The following is a 7,616-nucleotide window of genomic DNA, read 5'->3' as shown; positions in this document are numbered from 1 at the left end:
CCTTTCCTCAAAAAGCGTTGCACCAGGAAACGCTTTCGCCTTGCAGCAGTTTAGAGAGCCAAAGTGCCCCCTGAATTTTTAAATTAACGCAGTTAAGCGGTTATTGCCAGTGACGAGTTTGTAGCCGCGTGGTACCTGACGCCTTATCAGTTTTTAAAAGCAAGAAAGGACGCCCAGCACACTGTACAGCAAAAAAAAAATACAGAGGGCACTAACGAGTACTTACGTGCTTTCAATGGGAGAGAACTGTCTCATCGTGAGCACTCTTTCGAGGTTTAATAATAATTCCTTACTTTCTAATAACACATCTGCTCATCGGCATACAGTCGTAAGGAAGCGCATACACCGGGTGCGACTTTGTTCGCCAAGAAGCAGCGCAGTTTTGTAGCCTATCGGTCGCGTGCTCGCCTTGCAGTCTGACGGTCCTTGGTGCAATTCCGCGCACCTTCCAAAGAAACAGAATTTTCTGTCCTCTGCACTTTCAAAAAACGTTATTAAAATGTAGTGAGTGCAGCAATTACTAACTCGGACTTTGTTTCACTACCTTTTATCAGCTAATTACTGCCGTCTTGAAGGTATAGTTAGTAAATGTAGCCCTTGCTACCTTTTTACTAACTATGGTCGCTACCTACTACCTAGATAATAGCCGTTCCTTTCACCCTAAAATAAAGTCAAAGAATATAAACTGACACAGATTGTCGTGATAATAAATTGATTTTGTAATTAACATTTCTGCGGGGCATATGATTAGGTAGACTAAGGTGTTTCTGCAATCTCAACTTCATAATTAACGCTGGTATCTTAGACCAACCGCTAAGAGCCACTAGCCTGTAAATGAGTCTGATTTACGGAGTCTATAAGACTGAGAAAGATTTCCCTGCATGTGTACGAGCAGTGCGTGAGTGTGACTCTTTCTGATTTCCCGCAGGGGCACCTTGTGTAACGAGGTGTTGGTGCTTGGCGCCACCACGGACCCTTAGCCCCCATACCGAAGCTGTCATCCGTACCGTGGCGATAGGTTGAAAGGTGGAGGGAAGAAACCTTGAACGGTGGCGGTCGAGGAAGTGGTCAATCCTCGGCCGATGGGCTCCTCGTCTGTCTACCAGGTGGGGAGTCCCGGGACCTTCCTCTGTGTATAAGGGTGAATCAGAGGCGACAAAGTATTGGGAACCCTTAGTCAGTACAGGCGCGGCCATAAGTAAACGGAGCACGCTATTGCGTTCGAAGTTCAATCATGCTTTCTCCATTGGTAATGAAGAAGCGTTGTTTGTCTACAATAAAGCCCACCAACCTCCGCTACCAGCATGCGCGTACCACTGTTGGAAATTTCAATTAGGTGACGCGTGAAAAATATTCGAAGACAGTTGCGTGCTCCGTTTACTTTTGTCCGCGCCTGTACATGCCGTATGGAAAAATCTGCAAAAAAATCTGATCGGCCCTCGAAAAGGGGTCGCACCGATGTGAAGAAACTGAGTCCACAGAAGCCAGAAACGTTTGCGAAGTTTTTTATGCTTCACTCAAACACTAATCTACCGGTAGCCAACCTATCTGCATTTGTCATCGCCAACACCCTAAAAAGTTGTGTAGGCAAAGACTACAAAGCAAACAAGCAACGAACCGGAGATCTCCTTGTTGAAATAAACACAAAAGAACAGAGCACCAAAGTGATGTCATTACAGAATCTTGGAGAAATGAGCGTACAGGTAACCCCGCACCGCACCCTGAACCACTCAAAGGGCGTCATATCTGAATATGTACTCCTACAGAGTACCGATGCGGAAATGGAAGAAGAACTAGCCGAACAGGGAGTAATAGCAGCCCGACGAATAACCATCCGGAGAAACAATGCTGAAATCAAGACCAAACATATTGTCCTAACTTTCAATAGCACAACTCTGCCTGACTCCATCCACGCCGCATACCTCCATGGTAAAGTCCGCCCATACATACCGAATCCGAAAGGATGTTTCAAGTGCCAGCGCTTTGGACACAGCATGTTGGCTTGCCGGGGTAAACCCATTTGTGTCACATGCGCAGAAGACGCACATACAGAAGAAAGATGCGAACGCACACCAAAATGCATCAACTGCAATGGCGTACATGGCGCGCACTCCAGGTCGTGCCCAGTCTGGAAAACAGAAAAACAAACAACTTTGAAGACCACAGAAAACCTGTCCTACCTTGAGGCAAAAAAACGCGTCTCTTTCCAACAGAAAGCGACATACTCTGAAGCGGTGACGCGGGGACCGCCGCCGCCTTTAGTTTCTGTCGGCACACAGGTCTATCCGGTGGACCTGGTGTCGACACCCAAGTCCCCACCACAGAAGTCGGTGGTGCAGTTCACAGGGCTGAAACTTTCGCGAGAAGACCACGCGATCCTCGCCGGAGGCCCTCAGGCCCCACTTTCAGCAGCGGCATCCTCGGCGACAGACACCCAGAACAGCTCTGCTGAACTGAACCTGTCGCCCCACCCCTCTAAGAAGGCAACTGCTGGCCCAAGAGACTCTGCCCCTGGAGCAGAGCCTGGTTCAGCGGTGCCAACAAAAAAGACGAATGCGAAGGCCACGGGCCATCGCAGCCAAGAAGCATCCTCCACGTCCACCGTGGAGGAGATGGATGTCAGCGAAAGTCCGCTGACATCTAAAACACACGCATCCGCGGATTCTCCGCGGAAATCCGGCGCCACGAAAGTGGGGATGGACACAACTCCTGGTTCACCACCGCTGCAGCGGCGGCGAGACTCCCTAGAGAAGAAAGGGAAACCACGAATCACTGCTCCTGAGAATAAGTAACTTTCCCCAATCCCCAACTTATCACAATGGCGTATCTAATACAATGGAACTGTAGAGGTCTACACAGAAACTACACAGACATAACCGATATGCTCAAAACAATGGTACCTAAAGCTGTGTGCCTGCAAGAAACGAACCTTGGGCCACAGCACACAAACATCTTAAAAAAATATAATATTTTCCGGAAAGACCGAGTACAAGCTAGCCGACTCTCAGGAGGCGTCGCTATCATTACGCAAAGCGATGTCCCTACAAGAGAGGTATCATTAAAGACGAACTTAGAAGCGGTCGCAGTAAACATCATTAGCCATAAAACAATAACAATATGCTCTGTGTACATACCACCACACAACACAATAGCCATGCATGACCTAGAAGAACTTCTGGAACAGTAGTCAGAGACATATGTAATAATAGGGGATTTTAACGCACACTCCTCATTCTGGGGAAGTGAGCATACTGATTCCAGGGGTCAGCTCATCGAGGATTTTATTCTTTCGAATAACATATGTTTAATGAATACGGGACAAGCTACGTACTGCTGCCCCAGCTCTGGAAAAATGACCTGCCTCGATTTAGCATTTGCATCATCATCTGTTTTTAATGATTTTATTTGGGATGTTTTAGATGACCCCGGGGAAGTGATCACTTACCTACGGTTTTAAATCTAACATCAGCTCCATTCATCCTCCCTACGAAGCCACGGCGATGGAAAATTCACCTCGCCGATTGGGCACTTTTCAGAACGAAGGCCACACTAGAAAAAGAATATGCCGAAACCCTTACTATAGAAGAACTAAACGAAAAATTTGTCACATCCTTAATATCTGCAGGAATAGAAGCCATCCCACAAACGTCTGAAATTGCACGAAAAACACATCAAGTTTGGTGGTCAAATGAATGCTCATTGGCTAAAAAGCAGCAAAACAAGGCTTGGGGCAACCTTCGCAGTTATCCCACTGCAGGAAACTTGCTCATCTTCAAAAGGGCTACAGCCAAAACACGATACATTAGACGCAACGCAGAAAGGGCATCATGGCAACAGTACATATCCTCCATAAACAGCTCAATATCATCAAAGAAAATGTGGGAGCAGGTGCGGAAATTCACAGGAAATTTTACTCCATTCACATTTCCAATGCTAACAACAACCGGTACTCAAACAACATTAGAAGAGCAGGCCAACATATCGGGTGAGCCTTCTTCCACAGTTTCAAGCTCATCCAACTACACACACACATTTCAAAAGCACAGAACAATAGTAGAAAAACAAAAACTGCCCTTTGGAACATGCATACATGAAGACTACAATCAGCTTATTACAATGCAGGACTAAACACAGTACTAACATCCGGTAAAATGACAGCACCAGACCCAGACAATATACATTATGCCATGCTTGCTCACCTCTCTGAGACTGCCATAGAGGCTCTCCTAAAATTTTTCAATAAAATGTGGATGAGTGGAGAAATCCCCCAAGCATGGAAAGAAGCAATCATAGTATCCTTCCTAAAACCAGGGAAACCACAAACTAGTCCCACCAGTTACAGGCCAATAGCACTCACTAGTTGTATAGCAAAATCATTCGAAAGCATTCTAAACATCAGACTAACCTTCATACTTGAGTCCCAGCAACTTTTAGATATACACCAGTGCGGTTTTAAAAAGACATGTTCCACAACCGATCACCTTGTACGCTTTGAGAACACAGTCCGGGAAGCGTTCATCCACAACCAACACTGTATCGGGGTCTTCTTCGACCTGGAGAAGGCTTACGATACCACGTGGAGGTTCGGTATCCTCCGTGACCTAGCGGACCTAGGTATCCGCGGCAGGATGCTGAGCTGTTTGAGCGACTTCCTGACCAATCGAACGTTGAGAGTCCACCTAGGCGCAACCTTCTCGAAGACTTTTATGCAAGAAACTGGTGTGCCCCAAGGGTGCATCCTCAGCACTACCTTATTTGTCATCAAAATGAACTCCATAGGAAAAGTAATCCCAAAATCCATAATGTACTCAGTTTACGTAGACGACCTCCAAATAGCATGCACGTCTTCCAGCATACCTACCTGTGAGCGGCAAACACAAATAAAAATAAATAAACTGGCTACCTGGGCAGATAGAAACGGATTTAGATTTTCCCCTCAGAAAGCAGTAGCGGTTCTGTTCTCTTTGAGACGAGGCCTACAGGCCGACTCCACACTATATTTAAAACAAACCCCACTACCCGTCAATCAAGAGCATAATTTCCTAGGGATAACTTTCGATAAAAAGCTCACTTTCTCGCCACATATAAACAGCTTAAAGAAAAAAGCTTCCTAGGCCCTCAATGTGCTGAAAATACTATCAAGAAAACGCTGGGGGTCTTATAGAGCTTCCCTGTTACATATATATCGTTCTCTGGTTCGCTCTAAGTTAGACTATGGGTCCATAGTATATGGCTAAGCAAGACCGTCCTACATAAAACGACTGGATCCTGTCCACAATCTTGGTTTAAGGTTGTCTTCCGGTGCTTACAGAACTTCACCAATAGCAACACTGTATGTGGAAACTAATGAACCTTCCTTAGAAGACCAAAGAACTGCACTAACTTGTACATACATCCTCAAAATCCTTTCTCAGCCCAAACATCTCTGTTACCCAATTGTCACGAAATGCCCATCCCGAATACTCTTCAACAACAAGCCCCATGCGATTAAGCCGTTGCTCTTGCGCTTCGAAGAAAAATGTCAAACTCTGAACATACTAAACGAAATAAAAAATATTGCCCCAAGACACGAAGCGCTACCACCGTGGTACACTCTCCCCACAGTGTGTGACGTCACACTAACACGCCTCAGGAAAACCTGTACACCACACGACCATATAATACAAGAATATCTAGCACTACAACAAAAATACAGAAATTATACTGCCTTTTATACTGATGGGTCAAAAACTCATGATCATGTAGGAAGCGCAGTAATATAAGGAAAAAATGAAAATGCAGTACGACTGCCCTCATGTGCTACAGTTTTCACCGCGGAGTGTTATGCTATTAGTGTTGCGCTACAGAAAATAACAAATGAAAATATCAAAAACAGCATCATTTATGCAGATTCACTGAGCGTCCTTACAGCATTAAACTCCAAAAATGCCACGAAGCCACTGATTGGAAGCATCATACACAATATAGTAAAGGTCACAACACAAAAACATGTTATAAAATTCTGCTGGGTTCCCAGTCACATTGGCATTAGGGACAATGAGAGAGCCGACATGTGCGCTGCACAAACCAGAACCATGGAAATAAAACATGTGAATTTGCCTCCTAGAGATTACATGAAGTTAGTGCATAGCAGACTAAGAGCCAAGTGGCAAGCTTCTTTAGAAAATGATGGACACAACAAGCTGCATACCATAAAGCCCATTTTGAAAGAATGGAAATCATGCCGCATAAAGAGCGTTTTATCGAAGTAATTTTATGTCATTTACGCATAGGTCACACACACATCACCCATAACGTCTTATTAACAAAAAAAAGACAAACCTCTGTGTGAAATGTGTGGTGAGGAGCTCACAGTAAATCACATTTTAATTTCTTGTTCGCATCTCGAAGAAATTACAAAAAATATTTTTACGGTATTTTTCAATGAACACATTCCATTTCATCCCGCATTGCTTTTAGGCGAGCAAACACTTGTCGAGTTTTCACTTGTTTGTAAGTTTCTAAAGAAAGCCAATGTTTCAAATCTGTTATAATGTAACCTCTGTACACTTGACATAACATCATCTAACCATGTGTTTGGCGCATGATAGCCATAGTTGCTTATGCGCCATAAAACCCCATATAACTAACTTTCTAACTAACTAACTATCTTTCTTATTTGTGCATTTACAGCATTCTGCACCTTTATGTGCGCTGTTAAATACGAGGTAGCATGGTCGTGTGCCGGAGAGAGAATGAGGGACGTCGGAGACGAGGCTAACGGAAAAGACAATGAGAGAGGACTTTATACAAAATTTACACTATTTACAAGTGAGCTGCAGGAACGCTGCATGACGAGAGCTCATGCGGAGACCATTCGCTGACAAAGAGCCCCCCGGCCGTGCCGCTGCCGAGGTTTTAAAGAGTTCCCTTTCCCTAGGGTCCCTAGATGGGGGCCGGGCCTGCAGGGGAAGGAAGTTCTCACTGGCACCAATCATAAACACACACGCACTCTCACTCCCGAGGGATCACACCGCCGTCACGCTCTGGGAGAGGGGGAACGATGCCATCGACGTAGCGCAGACGCCGGAATGTCCATGAGCGGCGTTCCCGCGCTTTTCGAACGCGCGTTCACACTCGGTGTAGGGGAAACGCTCGCTCAACCGGGCAGACGGACGCGGCTTCCGTGGCAATCCAGGCGCTCACCCAACGCGCGTCTCGGGGTTAGTCGGCGTTCCGCTGCAGCCATGCCGTTGTCTTCCCCACGACGAAGGCGAGACGTAACAGCGCACGGTAAGGTTGATGCCATCACTTCGCATAATTTGTACATGTAATGCACGAAAAGCTTAACCGTAAGCGTGTGATTTACGGCCAGGAGGCTCTGATAGCTCGGTCTGGATTCTGGAATTAGTGGAATTGACTGTGAAGCTTTTTTTATTTTTCGAGTACGCATAAATTTGACAAGCCACGCCAGCACACAGTACAATGAATCTAGCGACATATGCGAGTTTCTATTCATTTTCTTAGTGAATACTACTAACTTCCCGTTACTAACTGCAGGTAGCAGCCCTCAGTAACTCAATCGTTAGTAACTCTTAATAACCTTCCCGATACTAACTGCAGTTACTAACAGGGTG

The sequence above is a fragment of the Amblyomma mixtum genome, chromosome 1 (assembly GCF_055824585.1).
Source record: "Amblyomma mixtum isolate Tamu chromosome 1, ASM5582458v1, whole genome shotgun sequence".
NCBI lineage: Eukaryota > Metazoa > Arthropoda > Arachnida > Ixodida > Ixodidae > Amblyomma > Amblyomma mixtum.
This window is presented reverse-complemented; position numbering follows the sequence as displayed.